The 14385-nt window shown below is 40.2% G+C and overlaps 1 protein-coding gene across 1 annotated transcript in view; it reads left to right on the forward strand.

Moving 5' to 3' along the window:
• The first annotated feature begins 724 nt into the window (after positions 1-724).
• The window catches only part of CELF2 (CUGBP Elav-like family member 2), a 543197-nt gene continuing 529536 nt past the window's right edge, over positions 725-14385 (forward strand). The window contains exon 1 of the mRNA XM_085082623.1: positions 725-1029. The gene's annotated coding sequence lies outside the window, so the exon portion shown is untranslated. The remainder of the gene's footprint in view (positions 1030-14385) is intronic.

A 14385-nucleotide genomic window follows, 5' to 3' on the forward strand; every position in this document is an offset into this window, starting at 1 on the left:
AGCTTTTGTACTTGTTTTTCTTCTTCATTTTCATGAAATATTTCACACTCATATGATGCATGCAGTCTGTTAACAGTCTCTAGCGCAGACTGTCAAAAATGGTTTCAAACATCTGGGTAAAAACAGCTTTTTATGTACTGGGATTATTAGTTCGTCCTTTTCACACAAGTGTTGTGCCGGTTGCTCATTATGCCTCTGACTTCTGTTACTTTTTGTTCTCAAAAATGATTTGAAAAAGTTTAGAAGGAAAACTTAAAAGCGGAGCAAAAACAATACTGGCAACTTTTTTGAGTGCCAGAGTTTTAAGTGCTTTCTCTTGAAATATTTTCCTGACTTTCCATTCAAATAAGAATTTTTGTGGAAGGTGTTACGGGGAGGGTTGACTGCATCCCTGCAAAGTGCAACACAGTAAATGTCTGTGTATATTCTCCATATACCATTCTATTAAAATCAATCTGCTCAGGTTAGTTTCCATTCTGAGGAGAGCTGAGAAACACAACCTCCAGTTTCTGTCACGTGCCGCGCCGCATCAATTAAAAATAAATTAAATTTCATGTAAAGAACCTAACTTAAAAATCTCAGCAAACAACAACAGAACCTTTTCACTAATGATTTTCAGTCATCAGAAGTGGAGAGAGACTCAGACAGCAGACAGCATGGTCCCAGCATGCTTTTTGCCTTTTTTTTTGTTTGCACAGTAGCTGTCAGTTGCAGCCCTGCAGGTAGTAGAACCCAGTGGGAAGAGGGGCGGGACAGAGCGATGCTGCCTGAACTGACAGCAAATTTAAATTACTGAGCTTTCTTTTGCTTTTTTTCTTTCTTTGAGTGCCCTTTCTTTTTTTTTTCTCTCTCTTTTTTTTTGGTATTTTTCTACTCTGCGACAAACTGAAAAGATTGGAGCACACACTAATTTAACAACCCTGCTTCGTCGTCTTCTTTTTTTTTTCCTCTCTTCTGCTTCCAGGATAATTAAAAGAGAAACCTGTAAAGGCAACGTTCCTTCAAGCAAGTTGGTGCTGTAACGTGCTGGTAAGATGAATTTAATTTATTTTTTTTTCCCGTTCCTCATCTTTTCTTTTCCTTTTTTGGAGCTGTAAGCTTTTGTATATCTAACGCAGTCATAAGTGTGGTTCCCCTGCTGTGGAGGGTTAGGATGTAATGAAAAGGTGTAACGGCTTGATATGTGACCTTCTCCTATTACTTAAAATGGGTAATAACAGCTTTCCTGTCTGTCCTCATGATGCTTTTCTTTCTATGAATTGACTATTTGCTCAACAGAAGAGATGCCGTGATTGTCGCACTATGACAATGAGGACTTGATTGTTTTTTGGTTACTATTCCATGCTCCTATCAGAACAGATACTTGAGTTAGGGGATTTGTGTTTGTGATTTTTTTTCCCTCTGAACGTTGCCTGAAGCACTGATACGACAGGGGGGTGGAGATGGGGGTGGAGGAGATGGTCTTGGGTATCATCCTGCCTGTTCAGCTGTTTACTAGGTAGGGAAGTGCAGCACTGAAACTTTTTTTAAAAATAAATAAATAGTTTTCCTCTTGCATCAAGTGGGGTCAGTGTATCCAGGATTTATTGTTGTCCAGTGCTGGGTAAAGTTCTTGCTGTCCCTTGCATTTTTCTTCTGGAGAAGGGGGGAAGGGGTGTTCCACTCCACACCTTGTCATACCGTTGTAGCAGCTAATTGCAAGAAGCTGACAAACTTTGAGATGAAATACCAAGCGTTGCTTTTGTAAAGAATGAGTTTGATGCTGTGGCTCACCTCCTATGAATACCAGCCTGCCAGATACAATCAGATCTGTATTATACACATTGCATTCCTGACTTGCAAGTCCCTTTATTTCCAAGGTCTCCTTTTGTAGTCTTTTTTTGATACTAGCACATTATCATTTTATTTTTTTAGCATATGAGATGTGTTTTGCTTTTGCTTTGTGTTTAAGCTTACAAAACTTACACGGTGACATGTTTTCCTTAGGCTTTCTGAATGTAGTTCTGCCAAGTATTAAATGCTACAACACCTACTGAAATCAACAGGAAGGCTGAGCTTGTCCTGTATTTAGGAGGAAATTGTGAGTACTGGCAGGACTGCATCTTATGATTGCTGAGCTATCTCTGTTTTCCCAACTGCAATTAATTCTTGTTGCACTTTAGACTGGATCCTGTAGCTTTTACTGTAGTATTTAGAATAAACACTATTCTTACACTTAGTTGCTTACAGGTTTGTGGTCATGCTGATGAAAACTTTTTGAACATAGGATGGAGTTTCTAGGAAGAAGTGGATAGACTTAGAAAACCAGTGTGATTTAGTCCTTTAAATCCTTGAAAGCTCTTTTCCTTATTTTTTTTTTAAGAGATATCCTGAAACTAATAATCTGCATATTGATGCATCAGACTTTCCAGACTCAAAGGTCTGTTTTGCTAAATGCATAATGTGATATCATGAGAGAAGTTGTGCAAGGAGTGGAGATGAGGAGCAGTGGGATTAAACAGAGAGTCCTTTCCATGTCCCTGGAGAGGAGGAGAGGATGTGCCAGTGCCATATGGAAAATCACATCCTTTCACAGCAACTTGGTTAGGGCAGAGGGTTAAGGGCGCTGCACTTGCAGAAGTTCATCACTCCCTATTTCATTCTGTTTCAAGCACTGCAGTACTTTTCTGAAGGTTTCCTTTGCTTGTGCAGAAAACGCTGGTGTCTTGTGAAATGAGGTCGTTGTAGCTCCCACATCTTGCCTTAGCCCTGAAAACTTGCCTTCCCCCACACCAACACCAAGGTCTGCAAGGCCCAGAAAATTAGGCTTTGTCCCTTGTAATCCTAAACTCTCACCCATTTATAATCAGAGAAGAAAAGGGTTGAATTCAGTGTTCTTGTTATGGAAATAAGTTTTTATTCACTCAGTATCAACTGACAGTTAGAAGCGTATCTGATGTAATATGAATAAACTGTAGGCTGTTGTCGGTAAATTATGCATTTATAGTCTCACATTCTCCTAGAAACAGTGCTTTTGCAATGCTCAAGTGGCCTAATGGGGTGAAACAACCACCAAAACTCTCATCAGAGCTTCCCAATCACCCAAAGTCATGAGAAGTCCATGGTGGTTGGTTCCCACTGTCCATGGTGAGCATCTCAGCCATGGGTGAGGCTGCAGGGAGGAGAGCTTGAGTTTAGCCAGGGGTCTTTGGTCACAGAGGTGACGTCAAAATCACTGTTTTGAAGCAATATGAAAACATAGTACAGCTGAGTTTAGATGCTGAGTTTTGTGGCAAGAATTGATTCCTAAATCCTTAAACTATAAAAAAGCTGGTAGCAGTATATTTTTAAAAAAATCCCACCCTAACCCAGCCTCCCAGTCTACATCCTCTTTGAATTTAGTCTTTAAAAATATTTATTTTAAATTAATCTGTGCACTTTAAATTGCTGTTGGCTTCTAGCAACACTTTCCTCTATTCAGTGCTTGGAAATTTCTAGTTGAATGCAACTGCTTTCGTTGTAACAAAAAAAAAAAAAAAAAAGAAAGAAAAGCAAGCCAGAAAACTTGCTGTAATTTCCTGTCAGTAACAGAGAAATAAGAAAACACTAGGCTAATAAAAATGATAATCTGAGTTTACAACTGCTAACAAGAGTCCTGAATAGAAATGGTGCTATTATGCACAAAGAATTTCTATCATCACTGGAGGAATGTAGTATAAAATTATGAGGTTTATTGTTAGGGTCCTGTCAACCAATCAGAAATCAACCCATAATCTTACTTGTGAAATACCATAAATTTTGGCATCTTCCCTCCCCTCCTGCTAATAAAATATTAAAGAAATTTTATAATTAGAAACTTTGATAACATAACTATGAATTTCCTTTACAGTAAAAAGCTGGCATAATTCTGTATTTCTTCCACATCTCTAACATTCCATATAAAGTCACGGCAAGTCTGAGTTGCACGCAGCAGGTAAAATGAGGGTAAATCACAGACTTGCCATGGGCAATAATGATGGGATTTCATCAGTTGCTTTCTCCTGGGAGAAGCCAGATTCCCAGATTTTTCTCAGGACTCTGAAGAATTACTAAAGAATGTGTCATAACACCTCCTTCCCTGAACAGGATTATTTATTAGCATTGAATTTCTGGTCAGCTCAATTCAAGTATGATAGAATCTTGGCAAAATTCTTAGATTCTAACCACTGCAGATTATTTTATTTCATTTTAGTAGTAAAAGACTCTTGGATTTCTCTTCTAACTGCAAATAATTTATGTCATTGTAAGGGGCTTGCTGTGTTTCCGTTTGATTTAACATATTAGTCATGGTCTTCTTTCAGCAAGAACCACTCTTGCAAGAACATTGTACATGGGCTGTGAGTGACCCCAAGTCTCTGGTCCTCCCCCAGTCCCTGATTGATAACATATTGGGCTAACACTTGCCAAAACACACTTCTCCCACAGGTCTGGCAGCCTGTCACACATCCTTCATCACCCTGTGATGTTCATGTGGCTCACTGCACACTCCTTGGGGCTCCTAACCCTGTGTAGGGTGTAGAGAACCCTAAAAATAATCTGATACCTCCTATTGACTTTCATCATCCCAAAGGCAAGAGCTCACAGTATTTGTGAGATCATTAGATATGAATTAAGAATATAAATAAATATTTTATCTATTAAGGTAAGCCGTAAAATAAAAGCAAGAAGGAAACAAAGTGAAAAGAGAACTAGAGGCCCATTTCTAGGCCATAATTATCATCACCCAAGGTCTTCCCTTGGTTGTTCTGCATGTCCCATGGCCTGTGGATACTGATAACTCAGCTCCTGCCCTGATGTGCTCTGAGGCCTCTTGAAACCACTGCTTTCCTACTAATACTTTTAAAGACACATATTGTCATCTTCCTTGGGGATGGTAACAAAGCAGGAGCAACCCAAAAGCTTTGGGGTTTTTTTGGGTTTGGGGTTTTTGGGGGGTTTTTGGGTGTTTTTGTTTCGGTTTTTTTGTTTGGTTGGTTGGTTTGGGGTTTTTTTAGTTTTTTTATTTATTTGCTTTCTCAGTCTGGAACCTTCAACTGCCTCTGTGTTACCCATAGAGGTGATTGTTCTCTGTCCATGGCATTTGGGCACCACAGGTAGGGCTCATCTCATCAAAATTTACATACCTGTAGTGTAGACACCTCTATGTGAGTGAGACACCTCTGTATCTCATTACAGTCAGAGAAAACAAGCAGCTGCTTTCAGGGAGTGGTTTATCTGACCTATTTTAAACATCTCTTTTCTTACCATCCCAATGAAGGACAAAATTTTCAAAACTCAGACCATTTAACCTCCTCTCCGCCTCAGATTTTCTCAACTACCCATATTGTTGTATTGCTTAATTTAGACATCTCTTGCAACTACTTCATGAAGACAGAGGACTTGAAACTCTGTAAATTACCTTCCTTGAAAAACTATTGACTTACCAAGCCTCATATACCTGGCAGTGGGCTTAAAACAAGGCTAATCCTGTGAAGTGAGGACTGGATTGAAAGGCACACCCATATATCACTGACATAATGTCACTCATATATATCATTAGTCCTCCAGGGCGGCTGGAGGGAAGCTGTCACAAGTGCATTCCTGGAAATGTGTTTAACGTCCAATTAATCTTGTTCCTCATGGTTAATTTTATTAGGCTGAGCTGATCTAGTGAAAGGAGGTGCTGTGATTGGTTTATTTGTTCTGCTTAGGAGGCCAGTGGCATTTAAAAGTCATGCTGCAATGCTATTAAAAAAATCCAAAATTTGGGAAACTCCAATAAGTGTGATAGAGTTTACCTACTTTAGGCACCATTATTATAATGAGTTGTTGCTCCTGATGAAAATTCCCTTATCCAGAGGAAGCTTCATGCATTTGAAAGCCTTCAGACTGACATTTTGGCTTCCTAAATTTTTATAGCTAAAGCTGCACTGAGAGTGCAAAAATATATTCTGCAGAGCAATCCCCATCTCCCAAAGGTACTTCACACCTGCATCCCACCTGGTTATCTGTGAAGGGGCTTTTTGTGTCCTCTTGGCCCTGTGCTTGGCCCCAGGCACCTGTTTTCATGCCCAAGCCCATGGAATGTGGCATTAGGGGCTGTGGGTGACGCTGCTGGGTCACAGCCCACCTGAACAGGGGGTTGAAAGGGTCCAAGGGAGGCAGTTTCAGAGCAGCTTTGCTCATAAGTCCTAGAAGAAGTGATACTTAAGGATGACCATAATCAGCGTCACAGTCAGGTTTATATTCAAGGAAAATCTGATTGATTTAAAAGACAAATGTGTCAGCCCACAAATATATATTAATATGTGTATAAATACAGAGTATGGCTGTTGAACATATAAAACCCCACTAGAGATATAAGACATTCAGCAACAGGAACACATTCTACCATCCGACAAACTTGGTCTCCCTTAGGATTCCTTTCTCTCTTCACTTAGGTGACCTCCAGCACCTTAAAGATTAAGTGCAGGTTTGGTTTAAGTTAGGGAAACTGGATTTTGCCATTCATTTAAGCAGCAAATTGTTGATCATCCACTCAGTTGTTAATCCACTTCTCAATATGGTTTAGTGGTGTTCAGTCAAGGTAGGTTGGACTTGGTGACCATGGAGGTCTTTTCCAACCTGAATGATTCCATGATCACCACACATGGTGGGGGTAGCTCTATTCTGAACCTGAGCTCTGCAATGTTTTGCAGAAATAGACTTTATTCAGACAAGGGCAGTGGCCAGATTTTGAAGGAATTAGAAAATGTGTTACTATGCAGTAGAACTGCTCAGGTGATAAAGGAGCTCTGAACACAGGATTGGGTCTCTTACACTTTTGCTGTTTCCAGGGATTAATGTATGGACACTGTAGCAGCCACTAACACAGTGAGCTATTCAGAAGGCCTGTTATCTGAATCTTGGATAACAAGAGACAGAAGTATAGATTAACAGTTGCTCTTAATCAATCTGATGCAGTCAATGTTTTCCAAAGGCTCTCCATTAGCCAGCAGCTCATAGCTCTACTTTTCTTTTTCTGCACCCCAAGACTCTGGCAATTATGAAGGACATGTGCATATTAAACAAAGCTTTTGCACTCAAGTGAAGAGCAAAGGCTGTCTGTCCAGTGTCACAAAGTAAGAAAGACCACATTCACAGGATATTAAAGGCTGGGTACTCTTGCTGAACAGGTTTACACATTTAAGCCTTGATCCTGCAAGGACTTACACACATGCTTAACCTTACACACTGCAAATGAAATCCTGGGCCTCTCAAAATCAATGACAAAAGTCCACTGACTTCAAAGGGCTGCTCTGTGAATAGCCTTTTTGGTTTCAGTGCAGCCTCACAGTGTGCAGAAGCGTGTGAGCTGATCTCCCCAGCCTGCGTGCTTGTATGAAGTCTTAGGAGATTGAGTGAGCTGCTAAGTGTATCTTTTGGAGCACTTCTGTCTCACAACAAACTATAAGCATTCAAAGATGTTTTCTTGTTTGATCTGTGTTCTTTACGAGTTTTGCCCAAACCCTGTGGTAAAACCTGCTGAAGCAGTCTGTGAGCAATCCATAATGCAATTCCCTCCCTGGCTAGTATTGCATTCTGAGCAGTTTGTTTTCTTTACTTTCCAAAAGATCCAGTCCCTGGAGTGAGGTGATTATGCTGGAATCACATCTTTCTTTTTTAAAGAAAAAAAAAATCTATAGTTCACCTGATTTTATAGGAAATCTGGGAAATATCTAATGAAATTACTTACAGATCAGAAAAAAAAAATAGTGTATGAATTTGTGCAGGAATCAACTGCTGGTTTTCATCTGCTTTCATCCAGTGATGCTGCACAGACCCTCTGGTTTTGGGAGAGGTAAAATCTGCTCCCAGCGCTCATGGTGACTGTGCTGCTGGAGCTGGGGGCTCTTGGGCAGCCTTGAGGAGCACCAAAGTGTCTCAGCTCCAACAGCAGAGCTCATGCTGGAAAATGCAGATGCTGCATCAGCTGCAGTGGTGTGCAGATGCACCACTGCACCCTGCACATGCTAGGGACTAGGGAGGTTTTGGCTATCATCTCCCTAAGCCTGCAAAAACATTTGTGAGGACAATATGTGTACTGTAACAGGGAGCAAGGATTTGGGATAGATATTTATAAGGTTTTGCATTCCAGTTATGCTTCAGGATAAGCCTATGTTAGCATTTGTGTAAGCCAAATTACCTCTTCTCACCTAAACTGGTGGCAGTCATTTGAGAAGGAGAGTAGGCTGGGTGAGCTCAGTGAAGCTACTTTTTTCTCTTTCAGCATTTTCCTCTGACACGTTTCATTGCTCTAGCAGCAAAAAAAATCCCCAGACTTCACTCTTTTTTTTGGCTTTTACTGTAAAGGTATTTTAATTTTATCTTCATCGTGCTCCTGTACTAATGGGCTTTACACATTCCCAGCAAAGTCCTGTGTGAAATTCTTAACCACAGAGATTACAGAAATTTACTGCTTCACTGGCGTGGTCAAGTTGCCACAAAATTGCATTTGTTAATGTAGCTGTGAAAACACATGGCACCTGCCATCTCGGAGCACAAGGATTTTAAATATGGCTTGGAAGAATTTAAGAATGCCCATAAAATGGGGCTTGGCCGTGTCAGTTTAGCTTTAGGAAGGAGAATGTGCTATAAAATACTCACCCATAATTGGACACAAGTGACAGCTTTACTTAACTAGTGTTCACAAATGAATGAGCAATGAAAATGTTCTGCCTTTCTCACCCCAGAAGAATGACCACGGCAGATGTTAATACCGTTGAGAACAGCTTTATTGTAGCTACAGGTGAGACAAATGGAGGATTTATTAGTCTGGGCATTGAGGGAAGGGGAGGAAGGGTGAAAGTCCAATGTTGTTCCAAAGAAATGCAATGTCCATTCCCAAACCCATTGCATGGCACACGCAGTGCACTAAAGCAGAGGCTATTCTGTGTTCATGAATTCATGAGCATGCCTGCTTTTTTTGTTTGCTTTTAAGTAGCCAATACTCAGAATCACAAATTGAACATGATTCTGCTGTTTATTTCCTCATGTCCTATCCTGTACCCATTTAAGTTGATGGCAAATCTCTAACTTAATTGATAATACGATGTAATCAATGACTCAAAGTCTGGGAACTCAGTGACCTGTGAAAGTGTAAACAAGAGACAACGTTGTTTTTTCTCTGATGAAAGTCCTGAGACGAGGCTTGGTCCAGCATCTGCTGGATCCTTTCTGTTCATTTTAATGAGCTTACAAATGGTCCCTAACATAATGTGCATTCAATAGAAATCAGCATTGGTTTTTCAGGCACTGATCTAGTAAAGCCCTTAATTATGTGCTTAAGATTATGGTATGGGAATAGTCCCATAGAAGCCACTGCAACCACAGAAATGTTTTAAGCTCAGCAAGTAAGAAAATGTTTTTTTGGTGGAGTATGATCACGTTTTTTTCCAGTCAGTTGCCTCTGCCAAGAAAACTAACAAATACAGTTTCTGGAAATCCAACACCATGAGATGCCATAAATGCAGTGATATTCAGATTTGTAAATTTTTTTTTTTTTAGCTGCTTTATATTTCTTTATGCCCAGATATAGAAAAACACTTTACTGCAGTTGTGACATGAATAGGAAAACTTACAGCTTGAAACTCAAAGCTCCCTCCCCTTTGAGATTGAGGGTACACTCGCATGTGGTGCTGCTGTCTGTTGTCAGTCCCATTTCTAGGTAGAATGATATTTTTAAATTCATAAAAAGTAAAGCAGCAGGAGAAATAGGAAAATGTTATTCTGTGTATTTAAGGTAAGTTCTGGTGGTTTACCCCAAACTCTTTAAGCAGGTGCTTTCTTAGAAGAGCTGTTTAAATGCAGTTTGAGCTTTGGTGTCATGTGGAGCACATATTGTTTAACTGCTTCACTTCAGCTCATCCTGCCTCACCAGAGGGGACTGCATTTCTGCATCTTCTTGTTTCCATGAAACCTCTTGATATTCACCAGGATTATTTCAGGTAATGCTGTTTACAGCAAACACAGCCTATGGTGTTTCCAAAACTTTCCTGCTGTCAGAAGCAGGAGGGCCAAATTGAAAATATTGGTTTGGGAGAATGTAATCTTTTCAGCACAGGCTTTGGTCAGCGTGGCTGTGTGCAGTGCAAGTGCCCAGTAGTAATGATGTCCAGGCAGAGGGCCAAATGCTAAAACTGCCCCCAGAGTGAATATACTCACACTCTGTGAGAGAAGCAGTAAAGTATTCTTGTTTCCTGGCCAGCAACACAGCTTCCCAGGAGGATAACTTTTGCCAGGAGTATGAATAAGCTGCATTGAGGCTGTGCCTTATGGCAACTGCTGCATCAGGGACTGCTAAGTAACTCATAAATAAGCAGTCCCTGCTGCCCCCCAGTTCCAGTATCCAGCTTCAGAAGGTACTTATGTAGGTCCAAGTATAAAAGCTTGCACAGTGGCCTCAGTGGACTTTGAGAAGAGCCAAAGCAGAGGTGGCTACTTTCCATCTCCTGCTCCTTCGACTGGCCATAATTTTTCTGGCAAGCACAAATGTACAGAGCCTAGAAGGATTTGGCTTCTATTCTTTAGCTCATATTCATCATGTGGGTTGCTCCAGCGAAGTTATGAAGCCAGGAGCTCCTGCTATGGTGGGATAAAGACTCCACCACAGCTGAAATCTCTATTTGTAAATTAATTATGAATAAACACAGGAAAAATAGGCACACTTTAATATACCAAGCAATTATCTTGTTTTGGGCACACAAGTGTATTTATACCCACAACAGAACCACATTAAAATGTAGGGGTTTTTTGCATTAGTGCTCATTTTCAGTTTTCTTGAGAACAACTTCAATTCCACTCACATAAGCATGCCAGACCTTCTGCTGATATAACTCAGAGTGATCCCTTGGAGTCTGCTGAGCATCTGCCCCAGAATGGCAAATAATAGTCTCAAGAGCCCCACTAATCTTTAAGGATGACAGAAGTTACTGATCCACATGTACAACTTTTTAGCACCACACAGGAAAAATAATTTCAGCCAAGAATTCCTACACTGAGGATAACCATAATTTGTAAGGCTGTAGTATAGGTTAACTGCTTCTTGCAGCAAAGCACCCTGTCTTGGTTTAAAAAGTTTTAAAGGTTTAAAACTTGCCTACAAGGATGCAGTAGTTCAAAGTTTTGTGCAGAGAGGTAGTAACAGATATAATAAAGGATATGAGCATTAGACATCTATAGTGTTCTATACTGTGCCTCTGTATTAGGCATTTCCCAGCTCTAACTGCTGACATACAAGGGGGATCCAGCTGCTTCTTCTTTGCAGCAGAATTGAAAATTCTGATTTCAAATAAGCCAAAAAAGTGATTTTCTAGAAGGCAATACTCTGTCCTTGTTGTCCTTTTCTTCAGATACATTTTCCTTGCCTTTAAGGACATTTCCTAATTTATTGCACAGGTACCTCCTTTTGCAAAAAGATAGAAATATCATCAGCTTATGTGTTTATCTAAGAAAAATCTATATAATTTAGACAAGGATAATCAACCCCTTCTGTATATGAAGGCAATCTGAGCACCATAAACCAGAAAAACATTGTCATAGTTTAATTTTCTTTATGTTCTTCCCTCTCATCAATATAAGAACATACTTTTGTGATGTAGCTACTTATCTTTTGTTGAATACAAGAGTGAGGGAACAGAAGTAGCTCTTTTTTTGTTATTTCCAATCAGCTTCATACCTTAAATTATTAAAAACCTCTGGCAAGTCTTTCTCATGAAGTGTGATTCACAAATTGTATGAGTTAGTCTTCAAAGATTTTATTAAAATAAAAATGGAAATCTATGACCCTTACTAGTGGTTTGTCTTATATAAATGTATTTCTCTGCTTAACTTTCACAAAATACATTAGGACAGAATGAACGACGTTGAAGCAGGACAGGAAACACTTCAAAAAGAACTAATTTTCACATGCTGCAAAACTAGTTTGGTGAACATCTTGAAAGATCCTCCATGCCTCCAAGTTCCTTTATGCAGCTTCATTCATTGTCTTAAAATTAATTTTCCAGAGTGAGAAAACTTGTTTTTAGGGAGGTGATAAAACTGGTTTTGAAAGCCCTGGTGATAGTGGTTCACATTGCTGCTGGTGAATACATTGTGAACAATGTATTGTTCAGAATCTCCAGGGTTCTGTCAGTCCTAGGAATAAATCAACAAAGGACCACCCTGTAGCCCCACATGCTGCTGACCTGCTGCAGCTCATGTCCATCCACACACATTCCTCCAGCCCAGGCAGAACTGCCAGCATCCAATCTTTCTGTGCTACCTGCTGTCCCCCAGCCCAAAACTGGAATGTTTTGCAGAGTGTTATTTGGCACAACCCAAAGTTCTGCAAGGGAGCAAACTATCAACTAAAGGTCTGTGAATGGTCAGAAAATGGTGCTTAAGCCACATTCCTGGTCTGGATTTTTATATTAATGAAGACATCACTAATAGACACACAGATCAAAGGGAAAGTCCTGCCCAGAGTACTCACAGACTCTGATTTGAACTTCAGCCAGGTGCAGTTTCAAACTTTACCAATCATATTAGAGGGGACCTGAAAACAAGAGATGGGAATAATGGCAGGTGTCTGCACAGATTACATATAATGTTTCCAAACATAAAAGTATATCCTAACCTGTGTAATAAAAACTCAGTGTGTTGATATATCTACAGAGCATCCCTGAACCAGGAAGTTTTGGAAGATGGGAAAGTACTGTAAGTTTGGTTTGCTCTTACAGCCTGCTCTAGGCATCCACTACGGACCACTGGTGGACACAGGACAGTGATTTGGAAAAACACCTGATCCAGCCTGGTGCAGAATCCTCCTGCTACCTGAAACAGTGAGGGCAGAGGCAGGAATTATGCCTTCCTTAGAGGAAAGAAGGCTGACTGTTGGTACAGAGCTATTGAGAATGGATAAGGGCTGCTGGAGTGCAGCTGGCTTTCAGACCAAGCACGTCCATCCAAATAAACACTCCAGGTACTCATCAATATGCCCTTGTCCAGGAGCAAACTGGATCCTGAACAAGCATCCAAAGATATAAAAGTGTAAATATACTGATGCTGTCCTTTAGGAAAAGTCAGCTGCATACATTTACCACGGCAAGAGGGGGTGAGGGACTGGGGGTTGTGTTATTCTACTCACTTAAAATGTTTGTTTTGATAATTTTTCTAAATTAGTCTTGATATTTCGCTGCGGCCTGTATTTCCCAAAATTATTATTAACAAATAAACAGATCTTTCTTAGCTGTCTCTGAAACAATAATGGCAAAGGCTCTGTTGCATATGCAGGAACTCCAAATTAGGTGAAATTTGCTTCTGGCAATGGAGTAGTGGCATCATGCAGACACATCTACCAATAATGATACTTCTTTTTATATGTGTTGTGCAAGCAGCTATGGCAGGACATGTTCCAGTCCTGGTTTTATTAAATGAACAATACAGACCACCAGTAAGTGTTGTGTCGGGGGAAAATAAAAGCATAAAATATGCATATGATATGATGATGGGAAAAAGCATGAAGAGGAGCATACCAATGTGCTTTCCTTCTGCAGGGTTTTGGCAGGCTTTCCAAACTGTCCAGTTTAGAATTAGCAGGGTCAGAGGAGGTGTCCCAAAATTTAGTATCATTTGGGTTTTTCAATACCAGACTCCTCTGGAGAGAGGTGAGTTCTCTTTTCACAGGATAGATAAGTCTTCTCAGCATATTTCCCCAGACAGATTCTCTTCTGCACATCTCCTTGCCAACTGGAACCTTTTGATCTCAACATCCTCAGTGCCAAATTCTTTAATGGTGTAAATGAGTGAAACTCCACCTAAGGCAGTGGAGCAGATCCCATTTGCACCTGCAGAGAACTTGGCTTTGATTCTGCAGCCAAGGAGAGATTAAAACCATTGGTTCTAGTAGATTTGTTAGCCTGTAAAAATGCTCCTCATCTCCGGCTGCAGATAGCTCTGCTATCCAGTCCAAATGGGAGGAGGAAAAGCAGCAGAAAATGCTTTTGAGGCCATGAATCTTGGAAAGGGAGGATGATACACTGGAGGGTTTAATAGGATTTTGTGATCTCTGTCATATGATCGAGGATACATTACCATCATTTTGATTCTGATCTCTTCACTTGCTCTCTGTGCAGCTTTTTTCCAGATCTCCTAATGTGAACCACTTATTCCAGATTGCTCTTTGAAGAAGGCATCCATTGATACATCAGAGATTAAATGAGTCACCCGTGATGGATTGTGGTTCATGGCTTTATATACCACAGAAAATTATGCATTTTACACTACCTTGTAAAATAACCATTTATCTAAGTAAACATATTGACTTCTTTTGGGTTCATATGAAAACTATCCTGGGCTGTGAATCTTAAT

The sequence above is a fragment of the Lichenostomus cassidix genome, chromosome 1Aa, assembly GCF_008360975.1.
Source record: "Lichenostomus cassidix isolate B80296 chromosome 1Aa, HeHo_3.0, whole genome shotgun sequence".
Taxonomy (NCBI): domain Eukaryota; kingdom Metazoa; phylum Chordata; class Aves; order Passeriformes; family Meliphagidae; genus Lichenostomus; species Lichenostomus cassidix.